A 21979-nucleotide genomic window follows, 5' to 3' on the forward strand; every position below is an offset into this window, starting at 1 on the left:
ATGGTCGAGTGGCGTGCCAACGGAAAAAAGAGAGCCTTCGGAATGGAGCGCTTACTCGCCGCAATTGAAAAGCATCTCGAGCATCTGACAGCTCGCGATGGATGAACCGAAACGCACCGTCGGCAGCCATTTTTGGTGGCAAGCTGTGAGTTAATCATGGTTGTAATTAGAAAATTCACACAATTTAGCTCGTGGATCGTTTTTCAAGCATGTCTGGATGGAGCTTTTTTTTTTTCGCTGCAGCAGATGTAACTCATGGACAGACGTACGGACGAACGTGTACGTCGAGGGAATGGTGTGTCGTAAACGATACGCACTGGAACGCCCGAGGGTGTAAGCTGTCAATGTTGCTAAGCTCAATGCGTTGCTGGGCGTAGCGAGAAGGGTTTACCTTTTTTTCTCCACTTGCTCGGGGGTAAAGCTGCGAGGTAAAATTGGCAATTCAGTTGGAGAAGATTTCAATAACTTCAAAATGAGCGCGTTTATATTTATGATGGCAAACGGTGGGTAGTTACAACTCCTATATACAATGTATTTGTTTCCCAATATCGCCTAGAGCTGGGGAGAGTTAATTATTTTTCCCCTCAAATGAATCCGAAATCCGATACATTTGCTCACCCTTGCGGTCGTTTCACGCGAGCGTCAACCCCAAATCGGACCGAGAAAAGTCAAGTGCACACTACGAAGGTGCGTCTGCCGGTGAATGTCGGTCCTCGCAACCGTTACATTACATTTTCCGCTTCAACACTTACGATAAACCGCAGCACGGCAACTGATATCGCTGCCAAAATTCACACCACCGCACGGTCGAGGATGGCACGGTTGGAAAAGACAGGCAACATGTCCCGCGAGGGTCGTGGCAGCCGACATGGTTGAAAAATATTTTCATTTTCCCTTTTTGGACGCAAAAATTTCACCCATCGCAGAAAAAAGCCGAGCGAACGTGTGCAGCCAAGGAACGCTCGCCCGACCGCAATGACACTCGAGTGCAGGACGAAAACAAACAAATAAATGGTCAGAAAAACGACGCCCTGTTTCAAGGGTCAGTATGGTGTCCCGAGGCAGGACAGGCTGGACGCAAATGAAAAAAAAAAAAACCCAACCTGGCGAGGCCGCGCAACGCAACCCAACTGGAAAGGCGAGAAATCACATAAATATGAGAAATTATTGATGATGCTCTGCTGCCATCCTCGGGCACCGTTCGCCAAAGGGACTCCTCAAGGGATACACGTTCGAATGGGGGAGAGCCTGACGCATGACCCATCCCGATGCATCATGCAAAAAGCGAAGGAAAAAGGGCGAGAAAAGAGCTGTTTTCACGGCGTAAAGACCTGCGTGTGGTTTCGCGCGATTACGGCGGCGGTTTTGAGCGGTTTTCTGTCTGGAGGGATTTCGAGGATCAACCGCGCAGGATGCGTTGGGTCCGAGTGGCCGATGGTGGTGGTGGTGGACCTGATGGGTCGGATACATTTCCAAAAATTGTAATTATCCATAATCAATAATAACAGCTGTCGGTCGGGTTCGGGGACGTGAGCGTGCAAAAATATGGGGCCTTTTTTTTTGCTTGAGACCCTCCTAGAAGGATGCCTCACGCGTGATGAAACCGTGCCAGTGTTTGTGGGTTGATTTGCAGACACCTTTGTGTTCTTTCTCTCTCTCTCTCTCTTCAAGCCAGTCAACCCAACAGCGATGAAGGTGTCGGGACAGTTGTCACTTTGCGGTTTCGTTTGCCAAACCACGGGCGAAAATATAAGCAAACAAAACGCACCGGCCATTCGTACGGCATCGCGTAATCGCAAAGCACGTTCGTTGCTGTAGGCAGTGGACAGACCTTTCCGTTGTGCCTCATGCAATGTGGAGCTTTTGCTGCGTGACGAATGAACTAGTAATACCCGCGCACGGAGCTTGACCGGTGTGGAGGATTTTAGATAGTGTCTTTGCTCGGCCCTTTCATCTCACTCACAGATCCTAGCCGATGTAGCTGATTGTCTTCTGAGGCCGCACTATTCCGATACCGACGCGGTTTGGGGTTTGAAAACTTAAAGCACCACCTCATGAAGGCGCGGAGAAAACCGACAGCCCCCAAATGTCTCGCACTGGTCCGAAATGGACGCATGCAGAGCGTTTGATGAATTTTTCGATGTTAATCTCATAATCTCCGGAACAAGTTTCGATCGAGAACGACGCTGGTCGGTGACGGTCACGGTGGTGGTCGCGACAAATCCGCCTGGATCGTAGGTCCGTCTTGTGCTTGTGAGTTTAGAGTTTCGGACAACACACCTTATTAGATCACGCACTTGAGCTCGATGCCGCTTTGAGAAACCGGTACGAGCCGTCCGGAGTGATGAGCGACTCCCAATGAGCGTTGTCGAGCACCGAAGAAGAGTTGGAGCTTGGAACTACCAAAAAACCAAAAACTAAGCCAGCCTGAAAAAGCAGGATAACATAACCTGTTACTTTAAATCTTAATCCACAAGCAACCCCGTCGTACCGTCCTCATCTTCTCGGTAAGAATCGTCTTCGCGCGGACGAGTAGAGATTAAAATCAATATTCGGCCTAAACATACATCATCTCCAAAACCTCTAATTAATGACTGCACAGCGCTAGATGACGTGGTGCTAGCCCTGGCTGGATGAATTAATCGATCCCGCACGCTAGCCTACACGGAAGCGTCCTGACGGTGAAACATCACCACCCAGTTTGCTCTAGAATCGGCCCTGATCCAACACCCGGTACCTTGATCGGTACCCAACCAGCCAGAGATCGTAAGGATGACAGATGGGTTCGGGTTCCGGGACGACGACAAACCTCACGAAACCCCCATGAACCGAAAGCCCATGTCGCGATCATGTGAAAAATGATTCCGGCCGCTCTCGAACATGATCGCGCTTGCGGTTTTTGGAGGTCCGGCTAATGCGGTTTTTTCTTTTTTACATTTCAACCCGCCCGAAATCCGAAATGTAGGAGTTAGATGCTCCGATTTGGGACCCGTGGAAAGGAAACGAACCCCCCTAAATCGATGGGAAGGAAAACGGACCGACCGTGGGGCGAGGAAAAAGCGTAAAAAACACAAAACAAAAATTAACGATTCCGGCCGAGAGGAAAGGTAAAACAATTTGCGAAGGTCGTGCGCGGCTGTTTGATGTGTTTCTGTTACATTTTTTTTTCTCTTCCGTCTTCTGGAGGCAACTTGGGGTTTTTTTTTTGCTTTGGTTTTGCACCGCGTTAGCTTTGAGGCCGCTTGTCAAATCATCAAATCCGGTCAACGCCTTTCGTTTGCCTTTCGCTGGCAGGCAGGTTTTCGCGGCTCATTTGCGCCGTGGGTTGGTGAGGAGTTTGCTTCTTCTTCATTTGTTTTTCGGACGCCCCATGGAAAGGGAAGCAACTGTTGATTATTGGCGGCCGAGGAGCGAGAGTGGAGAGTGCGAACAGGATGGGACACCAACGGAAGGAAGCGGGAGCCGCGTGGGGTGGCTTTGTTTAGGGTTTTTTTTGCCTAATTATGATGTGATGCTGCAGCGGTTCATTGAAATCCCATCCGGTCGGTGTTTAGCCGGCGGTTTGGGTGGCCCTTGAGGCAGGAAGGGCGATTTTTCGCTAGATCGCGCTTTGATAAGGCATGAAAATCGATAGATAAGCTTTAAAATGCGAACCAAATAGGGAAAATCCCGTCGATCGCTCGATCGTCGACGCGTTTTTGTACAAGCATGCTAGCATAACGATCCGCGATCATTCCTATCAGCTTGGTTCAGTGCAAATGTGTTGCTTTAAATAGCACAAATCAAGCTCATTATCTCTGCCAAAATAAGCCACAAGAAAACTCTTTTCTCGCGGTTTTAATTCACGCGTAAAATGCTGCTTCTTTACTAGCGGCACCTTCTTTCTTAGCAGCGGCATCGAATCTTCTTGAAATCTCTTCACCTCCGGTCAGTGCTTGAGTGCATCGTTAGGAAATAAAAAACAGCCCATTTGCCAGCTCAATCTTATCGCTTGCCGTGGGCACTAAAGCGCTTCCATAAAGCGGGCCCATTTCTTCTCACCGTCCGACCCAGGAAAAAGCCCGGGGTCCCATCTCCAGCGTGCCGGAAACCCAATAGCGTACGCGTGCGACAATCACCGATAATCGAAATGAACTTTTGCACACCCGGTGAAGGGACAGATCGCCAAGGGAGCCCGAGTTTCGATAACCACCGGTCACCAGAACCACGATCGCGAGCGGTCACGTTACGCAGCGCAAAAAGGCACCCGGCAAATGCCGACTGAAACCGGAGCAAACGCCGCGAGGCAGAAATGGCAGAAATTTATGCGTACATTTTGATGACCGCTCATTTCCGTCCTGGTTCGAAGCCGGCCACGGGCCTAGTGTGGCGTATGTTCAATTTCCTGCTGAGAGGACGACACCCTTGACCGGTAGCTGGGACCGTTGCAGGGTTGTGTGGTTGGTGGTGTTTAATTTTATGTGACTTTATTAATTGTGGCGACCGAGGTGACCGTTGCGCAGCCAAACAGGGAGCGAAAACAGCCCTCCGGCTGTGCGCCGCTGTTGTGGAGATCCCGTTCTCTTCGAATGAGCTGGCGGAGTTGGTGCGTGTGGGCAAGTGGCGCTTTTGGTCAGATTTCCAGAGGCTAGCAGAGGAGCGCTATGGACCCATGTGAATGTGTACGGGAATTAGATGAGCCCATTTGTTTCCCTGGTTGGGTGCTCGAAGCCTGTGGCTTTTGTTTGGGGCTGGACGATCGAGATTTTACACACCTTCTGGGACACATCGATCTTTAGCCTAAGGCATAATTGATTATGATCGAACGCTCTGCGGGGGCATCAGGCTCAGTAAATGACATTCGAAGGTGTTGTACTTGATTAAAAAAAACAGTGGCAACTTAAAGTACAATACTGTTTACATACTTTATTAGGAAACACTACAAGTGTTGCAATAAGAAATGCTGTTCTTCCTTACAAATTTAATAGCTTTTCGTATTTGATCAAACAAAAATATTTAGTAATAAATGTGTATTTAGTAATAAATATGTTCATACATAGACAATTCATATAGTTATTCTTTTTATTATTTTGTCAATTTTGTTGGCGTATATTGTATGATTTAAAATGTTCTGTAAAATATACAGCATTAGCATTTTTTATTTTGTCATTCTTTTCTTCTTAAAATTGTATAGTTTCATATTTGAAACCATGTAAACCGTTAGTCATTGTTCTAAGAGAATTTAACATACATCTTATAATGAAAATCTGTACGGGTTTGAAATCGTTCGTACCGAATTATTCTGATACATTTAAGCGACATTTTGTTCTTATAATTTAAACTAAGAGCACTTGGAATATAACAGAATTTAATCTTAAGCTCGCACGCATTCCGAAAAATCTAAGCCATCCATCGTTTTCACCCACGCACATCCTCCGACATTGATGTAAGTTATTTCCACGCACTCCTTGCCAACCATTCGGCTTCGACATGCACCCCCAAACACATGCTCATTCGGCGGCTGTGAACGGAACCGTACATTTGGCTTCTTCATGTAGCGACAACCCGAACCACGGTGGGCCTTCATCCCTTCCCGAGCTGGCTTCAACTAGCGCGCCGCGTGAAAGAAAACCTTGTTATGCTTCGGAAAACTGCGCTTCCACCACGCGAGAGGAAACACGCCGCCAGGTAGCAATCAATTACACAATGGCACACATGTTGCCGCCCGGCACCCGCCAACATGCGCCGGAAGAAGCCCCCCGGAAGATGGCCGCCCGGTTCGCTAGCTGGCAGATGATCGAACCCGTTCCGTGCCACGGTTTGGGAAGGGAAAATGCGCGCGAGTGTCGCGCCGAGGGGGACACCACAATAAATAATGAAATAGAAAGTTTTCGCTTCCGAAGCCAATTAAAATTACGATTTGTTTGTACCGAGCGGAATCGAGCGGAATCGAGCGGAATCGGGCGGAATCTTGCGGATCTCCTTCCGTTCCGTGCCGAAGATTCCGTGCCATGGCGCTCGGTGTTCGGTTGATCTGGTTTGGTTGCACTTTTCCGTTTCGCCGCACGGCCACGCTGCTCAGTGGCCCTCTTTTTTTGCCTTCTACAGATCAAAGCATGAAACGCACCGTTAGTGAATCGGCAACCAAACCGCCACCGATCGATCGTGGACTCCGGCCTTGTGGCGAGCGAGGGTCTAATTAAAACGTGGAAAAAAGGGAAAATCCCACTGGCGGGGAAAATTCATTCATTAATCACCCCGGCTATGGGGTACCGTCGCGATGGCTACGACGTGTAGATGATGCACCGAACACGGGCACCGGGAGGATACGCACCGGATTACGCGACCATCGTACGCAACACGCTTGACATGGCGTGTTTTGTGACCGTTTTTCTGCGTACCGTACGTCTTTGCTGTGCTTGTGTGGTTGTGGCGGCAGACTTACTACGATCGAGTCTCCTAGCCGAGTGTGAACGAGAGAAAATACGGTTCCAAGTGCACCCTCGAAACGGAGAAAACGACACCCGACGGTGGATGATACGCAACGAGTCGCGTTCGCGGGAATTGCGACTTAGTTGATGGCGCACGAAAAAAAAAAATGGGTTCCTGTTTGAATAATAATTATGGAATCGCGATCGCGCTCCCGGCACGCGGTTGCAGAACGGGTTATTGAAGATCGCTTAGGTTCGATCGACCATCGGACGGTGATGCGTCGCGGGAAAACCCTCCGGCTCGATCGGTTGTGGAACAGGCGCGGAATTAAAGCCAGCAGGAGGCACGGCAAACGACACCAGCGACCAGCCTGGGAATGGGCGATGGGTTCGTGTGTCCTCCGGTGATAATTTTTCCACCACGCGGGATCCAATTTGAATAGAGTTTAATTTCTTATTAATTAGTTTTGTCACCGGTCAGCTTCGAGGAAGGCGCACGCTGGAGACCATAAAATCGGTTGATTAATACTAACCGACGCTTCTGAGATGGCTCGATAACGAAGTGTCTCCGTGTGGTCGAAGCTTTTGGGGTTTTCGGACGATATGGAGATGAAGCGAAGACGGAGATCGAACGGAAAAGTGCACGCATGAGTTGATGTGAAGAAGCGGTTAAGCTTTGAGTTTATACAAGCTCCGGTCAAATGTTATCTAATTCGCTTACTTCCAGTAGGTTCAGTAGCTCATGAACATTCATTTATGAAGAGTCATTTATGCGTAATACGAATAATTAAAACCAGCTTAAACCACTCACCATCAACCAACGTGCAACCAACGCGTTTCGTGATGATCGCCCCATAGTAGACTCACCGACAGAACAGCTTCTGGTTCCATTCCATCCAGCTACATGTCCCAGCGCAGCCAGTGCACATAAATAATCCCACCAAACACGCGTCGCCACGTTCACGAGCCTCAACAAACCCTCGCGAGTCCGCCAGACTCGATAGGTGGGCGAGATCGAACATCGCGATCCGAGGTAGCACACCGGTAGCGATCCTCCGCTCCCGAAACGTGTCTAGCTCGCTGCTAATAATCACTAATTTTTTCGCTTTGCATCTTCCGTTCGGTGTCCGGTGTCCGCAGCTGGCTCGTAGGCCGGGACTCGCGTAACATATGGTTTCAGATTCCGACCAGATCGCCCATTTCCGCCTCCGCTTGCGAGCAGCTCGAGCCCAGGGCCGACGTGTGACAAGTGATGCTCGCGTGCAGATAAGACTCCGTGACGCGCCACGAGTGGGCTTCTGTCTGTCGAAATGGGGTTCCGGCAAGTCGCCGGTCCCGGGAAGCGTTTAACGAACGACTGCGACACTCCGGCAGCACCTTTCGTTGCTGAGACGACCGGCGAGGCGCTATCGAGCGGGAAGATTTTTGTGTGTTTTCGACGACTCGTACGGTTTACTTATGCATCCTGTCGTTGGTAGGGTTTTGTGCTTCCGCTTTTCAACTCGATTTCGTTCGTTGGAGGAAGATGGTGCCCGGATGATGCCCACGAAGGCTCGATCCTTCCGCTGAGTGTCTCGTTCTCGTGCTGATCGCCACCGAACAGGAAACGTACCGTCACTCGCCGACACACCGGAACTGGGCTGTCAAACAACGGTGGACGGATTTACACGACAAAGCAGACAAAGATCGACCTGATAGCGCCATGCCAAGAGGTTCGCGTATCGATCGATCAACCGGCGCAGAACGACAGCGTGGTTGCGAATGTTTTGCGAGTGCTTTTCTCGTGCACTTCCGTGCACCGGAGTGGCTGTCGATGGGGGCAAATCTAGCTGAGCTTTCGTTCTCGTTGCTGGCATGGTGTTGGTTACGGGCTGGGCTTGCGGATCGACTCCGATCGGTTCTGTTTTACTGGCGATTTTCATTCAATTAAGACATATCACGGTTTTAATTGATCGACAGACGGGTGATTGATAGGGGGACGGTTGCAGTTGACAGGGGGATTGCTTTTTTTTTGTGACACTGGTGTTGGTTTGTTTTTACTCGTTGTTTGCCTTCGCGGTCACTCTACGAATGACCATCGTCGAGAATGTGTGATTAACGAGAGCTTTTGGGCTTGCGCAAGTACCTGCCTTTCGACCAATAACAGATGGGTTGGGAAAAATTATGATTACTTGCACGAACCGTTAAGCGCATTTCAAATATTTCAGATTTGTGCCCTCGTTAACGCGTGATTAAGCTGTCAAATAGCACGCTGGGGGCCGGTCGAATAGTATGATAAATTAATTCTCCAACAACGCCCAGACTCATTGGGCTGCTGGTAGCACTCGTTCTCGAGCCGTGGGCAGCAGTTTGTATAAAACAAATGCACTTTATCGCATCGCGAAAGGTGACACTTAATTGCGTGCAATTAAGTCGGTTCCGAAAAAAAACCAAACTGCGGAGGCTTAAACTCCCGTGACCATAAGTTTCAATTAGGCGACGCGGGCGAAATGGCTTTTCGCCTTCTTTGGAAACGGATTCTAGCTCTGGTAGCGGTTTCGCTTCAACGTCGCCGGGTCAGGAAGGCCAAAAAGGATGCTCACGTGAGGCGATGCCGCTCGATACGCTTTACGTAACGATGGGTGACCGTACCGTTGGCCGCGACTGACCGCTTCGATAAATAACGCGCCCAACTACGCCTGTCTTACGGCAGCCAGCGCCTTCTGGACATGGCAAAAAAAAAACCTAAAAAGCCACTGACCCAGCACGCGAGAGAGAGAGAGAGAGAGAGAGTGAGATAGAGAAAGGAGACGTTCGAACCGCTCGATGTGATGCCGGAATGGAAAGGAGAACTTGACACCGCATCGAAAACCCGGGGCAAGGTGTTCCGCAACCGTAGCGGAAACCTTTCACTTTTTGACCCACAAATCGGCAACCACCGAAAAACCAGAACCTCCCGCCAGGCACTCCGCATCCTCGCGTGCGATCCTTCGCGCCGTTCGACGCTCACCTGCTCGTGTCGGCGGAAAAATAGCCCCCAGCTGGAAGAAAGGGTCCCCCGAAGCAGATCCAAATGGTCGCATCGGATGGTGCGTTTCGTTGACGGAAGTGCTACATCGAATCGGAGCACCATAAGAGTCACAACAACAGGCCGTTAGTGGTCATCGTGCTTCCGGTTCGAATGAATCTTCCGCGAGCGGTTTCAGGGGCTGGTTTTTTTTTTCGTGTTTGATCATTTTTCGCCCTCTTCCTATAAAATCGAACGCCACCGCCGGTTTCGTTCTCCGGTGTGGCTTGATGTTGGAGCTTTTTTTTTTCTCATTCACCCCAAACAACGACGCCCGCTTTATTGGCCGCTCTCACTGGCGCGCGAGTCACCAAAAGGTCCCCACCGAAAGTGATCATCTGCCGTGTTTACGATCTCGTTCGACCCCACCTCACTGGCGGGCGACCTCCGGGCGACAAGGGAACGATTATTAGCCCCGTAAATTAACATCATTAGGCCGGATTCTCACATTTCCGTACCCCGGCTCGGTCTCTTTCGGCCCCGGCCTTCTTGAGCGTGGTTTTCTAGTGCTGTTTTTTTGTTGTTGTTTTTTCATCTCAAAGCCGAGCCATCTTCCGCCAAATGGGATTGCCCAAGCGCTCGGGCCGGTCATCGATCGAGCTGTGCTCTAATATTTATGAACGGTAATGGCTGCTAAATAGCGACGATAAATTATGCCCGGACCGATTGGCCAGTTGGTTGGGTTTCGGAAACGTTTTCGATCGTCCGGTGGTCCGTTGAATGGAAGGAAAAATATTTTTGCAGTCTCTCAATGGCCAAAGCATGCCCTTCGTAGCGGGGCCGTTGGAAATTTGGAAATTTTTACAAAAGAAAACGCACACCAGCTTGAAGCGTGAATTTCCCTTTTTGAGGGAGGAAAACGTCGCTCGTGGCGACCACCGGTGGGATCGCGCGTTTTCGGATGAATGAATCTCGTTTCGATTTCTTTGGTTTCACTTTTCGCTGCGCTACCTCCGGTGCCACCCGAGCTCGAGACCGCGCCAGGTCGCGGTTGATTTTGTTTTTACGACCGCTCGATCGCGTTCCAACCGCTGATCGATCGTCGCGCATGGAAAGAAGACCGAAAGTGGCGCCGAGCCTGCTCTCGCTCTCGGTCGATGTTTCAGTGTTTCAGCCCGCGAACCTGACGGAGTGGCCCATCGGATTGGTTTTACTTTTATGAATGAGCTTTGTCTGGTGGCCCTTGATTGCGCCCCGCCCGTCGCACCAGTTGCGAGAACGCGATTGTTCACGATGAGCAGATGGTTGGGATGAGTTGACGGTGACAAAATCATGCGTCAATGCCCACGGACGGGGTTCGTGTCACGTGGCACCCACCGCGTGGCTCTGGCGCTTCGTTTCCGTTTCCGCAACGGTGCGCGTTAGGTGCGCTTTTGCTTTCGCCAGGGATCGATTTGTCTCGAAATGAGACGTGCCGTTGTGGTGCGATTCTTCTACGAGCGGCCCACTACTTCGCCGGGTTGGGATTGATTTCATTCGTTCCGTTACGTTTTGTTGAAGTTTATTTCCGAATTAGAGGATGCCAATGGCTGCACCGTGAAATTGATGATCGGTGTATAATGACGGCGTGGGTTGGCATCGATTGATGACACATTTCCTTCGTTTTATTGGCTCACGGGGTCGACGGGGTGGCTATTGTGTTTGAGCACCACACGCAACTGGATGTCACCGTGGTGTGGATGGAATCATGTTTCACATAAAACTGAATCCATATTCATGGACCACAACGTGCAAGAAATATAGTTTTGCTCACTATTCGTATTCATAACATTGAAAAAATCCACCCGAGTATTCGCAATTTGATTTTCTGCCCCATTCAATTCCTATGCGACGGAAAAGGAAAGTATTTCTAAGAATAATTGCCCAACCAGAAACCTTTCTGACATTAAATGCCTTCAATCTCCTGGGGAAACTTCACACTCCTGCTTCATTGGCGCTCGAGCGTGCGGAAAATTTCCCCACAGGGAGATCTCATTTCCTCGCAAATTACCCCCGACTTATGTCATCAGCGTTGAATATCAAATGCCGCCGGTGGATCAACGGACGCGTCTCATCGGTAGTTTATCGTCAAGGGGCCGTCAGAAGCCGTCAGGGGCTCGATCTTTCCCCGCGACGCACTAACACGCGTCCCAGCCCCAAGAGCGTCGATCAGTCGAGTTTTCTCGATCCGATTAACTTATGCATCAGATAGCGCGCCCAACTACGCCGCGTCGTGTCTGTCTCCTTAGAGCCGCACGTTAGCCGCCTTTCTCCATTACAGCACCGCACGGTCGGCACGGTGGCACCGAAGGAGAAGATTTTTCTAAACCAACCACTACGCTTGGTGTCGCCTACAAGCGAAAGGACAGCAGTTCGTTCCCTCTGCAGAGCTTCCGTCAGACGGGCACCACCAGAACGGCCGATAGTGGGCTTTTGGGACAGTTGAAACTCGTTTCCATCGTCGGAGGCGTCGCTTGGGGCCGACACGAAGCTGAAACCTTTATCATATTACTCCAGTTTTCACTTTTGCTCGTGTTGCAGAAAGGGAGGCCTCCGTTGGGTCTTATCTATGTTTTAATAAATAAATCGTGGAGGCAACCTCACCCTACACGCGTTCGTCCCGATGACGGTAGGGGTTTTTCCTTCACATGCGCATGCAACGAGTGAGATCGATTGGAAAAGATTCGCTATCCTGTGCTTAAAATTTTACTCCGCATTCGGGTGCTCTCAGCGCGTGAGGAGTAACATCGCACTGGATCGTGTATGTGGCACTTTAAATCTCTTCCGCAAGATAACGATGACTTTTACCGATGGTCCACCGCTGTCGGCTGGGAGAATTATATTAATATTAATGATAACTTTCGTAACGTACGGTGGTGCTACATTTTTTAAATAGTTTTAAATTTTCCTCGTTTTTTTTTCGTTTTGCCTCGCCAGTTGAAAACTGCAGATCCGTAAGACCGACCCTCCTAAACGGGATAATAATAAGCTCAGCTCGTCGGGTCGTCTCGTTTAGGTTTCCGCCGCACGGATGAAGAAAAAAAAGCATCTCCCCGCTGAAATTATACCGTTCGGTTGCGTGTGCCGCACACGAAAGAGAAATTGATTTCTCTGCCCAGCGCCCATAAATCATAACGCGCTTACCAGAAACGGATGGGCCGATGTGGCCGTCATCGGCCGTCAACGCGGCGAAGTAGACAAGCGACCGAATGCTGTCAGCCACCATCTCGGTGGAGCTGGAGGAGAGCAAAAAGTCATGAAAACTAGAAACAAAACCACGGCTGCTCGTGTCTCAAGCTCCCAGGCCAGCGTTGGTGAAAAGCCACCCGGGACCGTACCGGATGATTTCGCGAGCTAACGGAACATATAAAAAATGATCACTGCCCTCCAGCGGTCGGGCACGGTCTGGAGCGGAAGCCGACGATTGTCCCTTTCGGGAGGCCAAGGCGACAACAGATCGGATCGGATGGATATCGACGCTATAATAATAGCTTATCGCGGGCTCGCGACCGATCGCCGATATCGCGACCGAGGCGGCCACACCGTTTGTCAGCACACCGAAACAAGCCGCTAATTGACATCTTATTCAATTTTCCGAAGTTGCCGCAATGGAGTGGGCGCAAGATGGCGAGGAAACGCGAAATAAGAAAAGAAAACACAGCTATACGGTAGTGGCGAAGAAAATCGTATCCTGTCGTAGGTTTTTCGCAATAACTACACACTGCGTTCGGGAGCCAATTTAAAACAATAGAAAACGCAATGCGGACCAACACACACACACACACACGTGTCACAATAAATCGAATGAAGCAAAAGATCATGATTGAAAATGTCACTTCTAATAAAGGGTTTTATTGACATTAAGTCTGACAACGCAATGGGTTTTGGATTGCAGTAATGAAGCGTCGTTCGTGGTAATTGTGAAAATAATGTCGACGAAACATCCAACCCGTCACCTTCAAAAACGATAGCGTAAATGTGTTCATTCAACTTCGGAATCACGAAATCTTCTTCAGAGCAGCAAAAAGATGAACCCATCGACAAGATGCAACGGATACACAATCATACGATAACGTTTTTACTGCTAACGAAGTGTTAATCAACTTTCTTTATTGAATTAGGTTCGAGTGTAATCTCCGCGCTCCATATTATCATATCGCTGATTGCCTTACACACACAAAAAGCGCCATCTTCGATTCCATTGCGCGATACGATCGACGCCAACAAGCAATGAAGTTGAGAACTCCTCTTCTTTACATTGGGAACGCAGCGATGGCGAAAGCGACGAACCTTCCGAAACGAAACAACACGAAATAAAAGACATTTATCACGACGCGCACGATAAGAGATGCTGATAAACTTATCACTTTTCGATATCACACGCTTGCAACAGCTTCCTTATACACAGCCAAGCCGGATTGCGAGGCGTTGTAGCTGTCGAATAAAGTTCGGTGCAGTTGTCGTTATTTTTGTATCGTGTCGTTCGGCCGAAAATACACACTTTGTGAAAGTTTGTTGATAGCACAGCCTCCACTCCCGATGGATGTATGAGTGGGTTCATCTTGTAGGGATAATTTTTAATTAGGTACCAACTCGCCACCTCGCACCACGTTATCAACGAGCCACAATCACTCCAACCCAGTTGCTACAGGTTCTGACGGTCCGTTCGGTCGATCAGCGGCAGCATAAAACCGCAATCGTGCAGGCGGTGAATTTAAGTAGTTGCGTTTATTTTTGACGATACATTTGATCGGTACCGGCCGGATTTGGGCGTAACGTGAGAAAATGTCCCACCGGGACCATGCCACGTCAGGCAAGCGCATTAAGGCAATAAAAATGAAGTAAAATCTGTCCTCCACCGTGCGGGGAGTTACCTGTGCCATTTCGATCAGAGTATAAATTGCCGCGATAAAGGATTAATATTAAAAATTTCGTCCCCGATACGGGCGGTGGTTCGGGCGCAGTACGGCCGACGGTAATAGCCATTAAATTGTTCCGTATGATCCAGCTTCATCAAATCGAGCTCATGGCTTGATTCGCCTTTCGGTCGATTATTGCTTCTTACGCCGATACGCCGAGTGTTTTGTTGTTTTGTCCACCAAAATTAAACAAACCTCAGTACCGAAATAATCTTCGAAGCTATTAATAACTGATAAAAAGAATCGAGAGACATTGGTGACCCGTGCTGCAGTCCAACGGTGCATTTATCTGCAGTGACATTATTGGACCAGTGCATGCGGGTGATCTGCTACAGAATATAACTCGCTCCTGTAATTTGTTTATGCCTTGACACCGCAAAAGGGATGCTAAGCCTTGAGCTTAATCCAGGTTTTATGAGTTTATTGGAGTGAGCCGAACTGATAGATTTTTCCCCATCGACAGCTTTCCCTCAAAACAACAAGCAATTCTCGTTGGTCTATTAGCCTGGCAACGCAAGCCAACAGCTTTGGGCGTGCTAATTAGTGAAAGAATCAACTCTGCTAGCTACCCACATAGTAATTTTATCGTATGGCACCTGCAAAGCGCACACGAGCGAACGCATTTTCCGTAAGCCGCCCAAAACCCACCAAAGGTTAATGGGGACGCCGGGTGAAAAGTGATAACAAAGTGCGCCAACACTCCCGATGATCACCATTAACCCAATAAAAGCTCACGGCGCGGGTGCTTTTTGCAGTTTTCGGCGTGCACTTGTCACCCGACCTCGAGCGTTTGTTTTTAGCGCGCGGTTGGCACGGTTGATGAAGAATTTAATCCGCTCACCAAAGCTTGTTATTTGTGCGTTATTATTCACTGAGCTTTCAATTACGATAACAGCCCGGCAGACGAACGCTCCGGACGCGGCGGCTAATTGAGTGTGTCCGTTTGAGCGTCCGTTTTGTGCTGCAGCAGCCTGGCAGCATTTGACGATCGAGCGAATGCATCGCTTAAGTGGCTCAGCGCGGGAGTCCATCAAGCATCCGCAAGGCAGTTTCACCCGCAACTTCGATGGTTTTAAGCACCTCTTTTCCATAATCTGAAAGCGCGCACTAAACCTCGACAGGAAAAGGTGAAATTTATTGGCTTTATCAACGCGCCGCTATCGGCGGTACCGCTAAATCCGTTCCCGGTTTTACGATCATCAAATAATCGTAGATCAAACAGCGATGGTTCGTTCGCGTGGTGGGAGAGAAATTTCAATGCTCGTCCGCCCCTCCCCCGATCGCCATTTATCCGGGCGATCGAGCAATGAACATGCCCCGGTTTTGTACGGCAGCCACGATCGCCGTGACAAGACTAAATGGGATGCGATTGGTCGCATATTTTCATGCGCACGAGATCGATCGGATCCGTTCCGTGCGGCCCACCAGTTTGCGTGCGGTGTTCGGAAGGATGGGACAGAACTGAGCCGAAGTGGAGAGAGAGAAAAAAAAGCAACAACCCCCAAAGGTGGTCCGGAACGAGCCCACGAGGGCGAAAAATGCAGCTACCACATTTTTCGCATTCAAATCAAACCGCCAACGCCGCACGGATCGTGGCCGCGTAATTTATTGCCCCGGTCTATCCGCGCAAAATCGTCACAATGCCCCCAAGGGCACGTGGATGCGCCCGGGTTCTGCTTGGGGCTGCTTAAGCGATCCACCACCGTCACCACCACGGGGCTTAAAGTGAATCGCACAAATCAAAACCCTCGCTCGCACGGCGGAACGGGAGCAGGAAAAGCTACATACTTTCGGAACGGGAGGAGCTAAAAAAAAAAAAATACGCCAGCTAGAAAGAAGCGAGGAAGATCGATCTGATCGCGAGCGTTTGAATGCATTCAATTTTAATTAGTGTTCGAACGTTCCGTCCTTCGGCGTGCGATGCAATCGGTTGGCGGTTTGGACTCGAGTTTGATCGTGTTTAGAAATTCCTCCCGCAAGCTCTGGCACGCGGAGACACATCGTGAAACCAGCGCAGGAGGCGCGCGACCACGCTCATTCAGGCACTTAACGATTTTAATCGTCCCTTTTCACCCGTGATGCCGATGAGCTGCAAGGGATGATGCCGAATGGGAGCCATACAAAACCCATGGGGGGCACCGTAACTCTTCGGCATCCCAGGCGCTTGCATCGATGCAAAAAGGGTCTATGTTTTATTTGCCGAATGCTCTGTTCCCGTTGCAACTCAGGCACGCTTGTACCGCGCTGCGTCCGGCGCGTTTGTATGCATTTCTAATTTAATTACAATTATAAATCGAAACATCTCACGTGGTCGTGTCTGTGAGCAGGATGATCAGATTTCCCGGTGCTGTGGCCGCGCGCGCGCGACCATCCTGACGCGGGTGGTGAATATTTATTAATTTCGATTTTGTAAAATATTTCGCAACGCTTTCCGTCGCATCCTTGCGCTTTTCCGCCAAACCACCGAGTGGCGATCGGATCGGGGCCCCCTACGAAAGGGTGCTTCATCGTGTCCGTGCCACCAGACCGTGGGGAAGGAATTAAATTACAGATAAATGAACCACTTTCACGGACCGTGTCGTGCGTTCGTTCGTGCCTCCACCGCTCGGACGACGGGCCGCGGAAAGCGATGGAAAGCGGATGAATTTTTCCACTCCACCCGCCCGGGGTTTCGAAGGCTCGACAGATTCAAATAATGTTTCTTTCTTCAACACCCTCGTGGTTCGCTTGGCGATCTTGCATGGGGGCATGTAAAATGATCTGCTTCAAATCGCCCATACAACAGGAACGATGGCAACGACGACGACGCCACCACGCGGCTAGTGACGATGTCGCCTACGATGGCAAATAGATTTTTGATGTTATTGGAGAGCGATTAAACTGGTCGCTAAACACCCGACATGGTCCGTTCGCCGTTGGCGAGCGCATGGGTGGGATGGCTTGATTGGACGACGGAAACTCTCGTTTGCCGGACCGGACCAGCTCGCCGATAGCTTCGAACGCGTGTCCGACGAACGGGAAGAGTGCAACAAAGCATGGGAAAATTGATGATACGCGATGTGGTGTAAAATTTGTCAGAAGTGTCAGCTTGTGGCGCGCCTGATTTCTGAACCCATGTGGTTCCATTATTAGGAGCAACAATTAGGCGAACGACTACAATGGGGTTTTTATGGCGTTCAGCACGATGGTGCGATCGATAATTCGTTTTACGAGCAGGGGAATTTATTCTCATTCTATTTTCTAAAGATTCATCGCCAGAAGGAATGCTTTTCGAATGACCTGCGCTGTTCTCGTTCATTCGCAATTGTTTGCTTTTCAAAACGCTGCATAATACAACGCTTTTCAATCAGTTGAGCTGACTTTCTGCATAGCTCGCTTTTGATGATTTTTCACATTTAAAATATTTATGTTACATACTCTTCGGACCACTCAAGCACTATCCGCACACCAATACAGGTTGTAAATCTTGAGATTGAATTTCGCTCTCGCATCTACTGCCACTGCAAGTGATTTCCGATGCAAGCGATGCACCGATGCCACGTATATCCGCGGGGGTGGGTACGATAAATAACATAAAATCATGTGCAGAAAATTGTTCCCCCCTCCGATGCTTGAAGCGCTCGCCATTTCTCCCAGCGGGATCGATGGAATTGGATACTGCGTCCTCGCACGCTGCAAGTGCAAAACGGTGTATCGGCCATTGTAGCAACAGCAAGCAGCAGCTTCTCCCGCAGTCGGAGGATGCCAGTTATTTTATTATATTTCTTTTTTTATCGATTCACTTCACTACCTCCATCATGGGATCGCGATCGTACTTCGCGCGTCTCCGCAATGTTGACCACCTCGGCAACACCACCGTATGTGTCGTGTTTTCATTCCATTCGATATTTATACATTTTTTTGCCCGCCGCATATTTCCCCGACGTACTTTTATGCACTCGTCATCGGCATTATTTATTTCTCAGCGCTTCCCATCGGATCCCAGTGCCAGAAAAAGCCAATACAACGAGCGTGTTTTGCCAACACGAACGACACCGCGCGAATAGTTCGAAACCGTCGCCCATTACCAACCTCGACCGGGGCGGGATTGTTCGAAATTTTTCACCGAGGTCGACGAGAGCCACCGTCCAGCTAAGGGCGTTCAGCGTTCAGCGAAAACGAAAACGCGTACCGTAAAAGGCGATTGCTAGCCGTGGACACAAAAAAAAAACCGGAGCAAACGATGCACCGATGCACTTTTGCGCGGTGAAAAGCGACCCCGCTTGTGCGGCCACATACGCCTGACGAGCGATTTTCCTCTCACCAATAATTAGAGCCCGAAAGTGAGTCTGCTTTCCGTGAGGCTGCGTATGTGCGTTCACGTGAACCAGATGCAACCACTGATCTAATTACCCGAACATACCTACCACAGCTCGGGCACGGGGTTTTCCATCCCACGGTATGCGGCCATCTGCTGCGAGGACGAGCGCGGAACGCTGAAAATAAAAACCGATCTCCTGCCGGCGGCCATCGCGTCCGAGATAATGGACCGCCACTAGTTGCGGTGTTACGTGTAGCCGCGCTCGCCACCATCAGCGCCACCAGCCCGATCGCTAATCGACCCGTCCGCCAAGACGGCGAGATAATGCATGCGGAGCCCACGAGGCGCACAAAATGCGATCGATACCTGCGGCTCTTCCTGTGCGGTTGGGCGGATGTTGCGCGATGTTGGAGACGCGGGCTTCGGAGTCTGGTTTGGGGTGGCAACGCGGAGGATGCAATTGCAGGCTCTGCCGCTCCGATCCACCCGATCGGTCAAGTGATTCGAGGTCCCGGACGGGAGAGATGCAATCAGCCACCGGTGCAGTGGAGGATGGATCTGTTTTTGCTCCACTTTCCGGAAGCTTTTACGAGCGGTGATCGTGCCGGTCAAATCGTAGGCAGACCGGCGCTCCAAATGCCCGGAAGGTGCTGGGGGAATAGAAAAATAATGCAACCGCTAGCTGAAATCCGGCATCATCAGGCAAGTGTAGGAAGTGCATAGATGCATCTCGGCGATGGTCGTTCCTATCTTTTAAGGGTAGTGGAATATTTATTTATTTTTAATTTTGTTTTCGATGGATGATGTGCCGTGTTAGCTTATTTAAAAGCGAAATTTACACGTTTTTAATGTATTCTATGATTCACTTAACATTATTTAACGGTTAAAGATATTTTTGGGATAAACGGTCTGACCCTAGAACACTTAAAACCAGCTATATTCCTGTTGTCGTTGTCTAAACATTCAAACTGCGGCGTTTAAAATGAAGGAGTCTTCAGTTGATCAACTCGGCCATTGGCAGCCGATCATCTAAGACTGTTGGAATAAAATTATTCATAATTCAGCAATCACGATCATTACTAAAAATGTAGCACAAAGGGCGAAAGCTTTTAAATCTGCTTGTACACTATTATGACACTGTAATTTAGATTTTTTTTTAACTATTATGACACTGTAATTTAGATTTTTTTGAATTGGAAAAGAGACGAGAGAACAGCGATAGAAATACAAGGCATAGGTTCAAAAAGCCGTCATACAATAAGACTCGTTAGCTTGCACATTGTTGCTGTCCACTGTTATATTGCGTACATGGGACAACTTGTCTGTCATTCTAACCGTAGAAAAGTGCATAATTTTGTATTTATATCCAACGATTCATTGCAACTGATACTAAGTGAAAGGGAATTCATGATGTGCAGCAAAGTCGTTGGGAGTTACAAAAGGTGCATACAGAATGAAGCAATCAAAATTTGTTTTTATTTCGACACGTTGTTTGAAGAGTGATCAGTTTTCAAATGATTTATGTTGTGCTTTTCACCACTCGCTGGAATACAACGTCAGAGAAAACCGCCACGATCACAACAAAGTCCTATCGAAATGTGCTCCAATAATTCCCTAACGACGCATCGACGCGAACCGGATTACCGTCGCCTAACGAACGTACCGGAAAGAGAAATAATTTGTTTGCGTAAAACAGTTTTGACAGAAAGAAAGCGAATGGATGCACAAATTGATGACAATCACAGGAGAGGTATCTGCGCAACCAAACGACCAAACGGTCTCGAACATCGGCTCGATTGTGGAGAGGAAAAAATAAACCCATCTTGGTCGGTCTGGTTAAGGATTGAAGCGACGAGCTGCCACTATCCTGCTAACGAACCCCAACACTGCAGCGACACGCACATGCACCTCTATGCAGCGCATTGCATCGGGTGCATTTTCCTCTTGACGTTGGGCCAGCCTGCGCGATCCGTCGACGTAAACGAGGCATCCGCTGAATTAGAAATAATAATGACGACGCTGATGACGCGCGCCAGAGGGGCTAGCGCAAAGAAAATAAATAAACTAGTGCAGCCGTTGCACCGGGCAACGTTATATGCGCGCGAATGCACCATGCACCGAAGCAAAAAGCGTATCACAATCAACGACACCTTATAAGGCCATCAGTTTTATCTGCACTCGGTCGCATCACGCGGTCCATCTGCTCGCGCCAGTGCATCGTTGTTTGGTGTGTGTGTGTGAGTGCGCTTGTTTTCTTCTCATCCTGCATTTTGCTGCATCGCTCGCTGCAACAACACGTCCGCGGATGCGCGTAAATGTTTCGGCGGACACATCATACGGCCTGTTCGGAGAAATTCAATCACGTACGGCAATGGCGAGCTTCTTCGATCGGATCGGCTTGCGAGATCCATTGCGGCACCAAATCGATCGCTTGATCAAGCGGCGGAATTGCAAATCCACGGCGTAAAGGTGATGGGAAAAATGTAAATACTATTATAAAAAAAAACAACAACAACCAGTTGATTGAAAAGCTTCGATGAATGCAGAAGGATCGATGGAGAAAAGAAGCCTGAATAATGCACTTTGGTGAGAAAGCCCATTCTTACGCTTGCAGTCCGCTTCGGAAGAAGCTTCATCAGTTACAGCCTTCAGAAAATGTTTCCCTGTTTGGTGAGGGAAAACTAGAATTGTGTCGTGGTAGGGAAAAACAAAATACTCTTCTCTTAATGAAATGAAATAGGTGTTCAATAGTTATTACTCGCATCTTCCTTCAACAAAATGAAAATAAAAAGTAACTATGTAATACACTTTGCCAGAGTTTAGTTTGCTTTTATTGGAAAATAATATTGTAAGAATAAAAGAAAGATCCACGATCGTCTATTTGAAACAAATTTTTGCTCAATCCCCTCAAAACTCTCTCATACTGTTTAACTGGGTTGAGTTTCGAATATTTACATTTTCCCTTCAACAACCGGATACATCTCAAAGAGACCCCTCCAAATGCAGCAAATCCACCACCATTTCCATCAACCCGCATCATCATCATCAACGCATTTCGCGCGGTGACGATTTCCCATTCGTTCGCCATATAGATCATCTTCTGGTCCAGCCGAAATTGGAGCACTCATTCGTTCCTTCCACCCTCTGGCACCGCACAGATTTACCAGCCGGTCTCTCAATTTCACCACCACGAAACCTCGGCCTCAAACGAATTTGTGGCCGCCAGCCGTAATTCGATTTAATCCGGTAGCAAACGGTTCCGGGAGAACAACGACGTCGACGACGACGACGACCCAACAGCCACGGAAAGCCCTCAAGCGATTAA

Source organism: Anopheles nili, chromosome 3 (genome assembly GCF_943737925.1).
Source record: "Anopheles nili chromosome 3, idAnoNiliSN_F5_01, whole genome shotgun sequence".
NCBI classification, from domain to species: domain Eukaryota; kingdom Metazoa; phylum Arthropoda; class Insecta; order Diptera; family Culicidae; genus Anopheles; species Anopheles nili.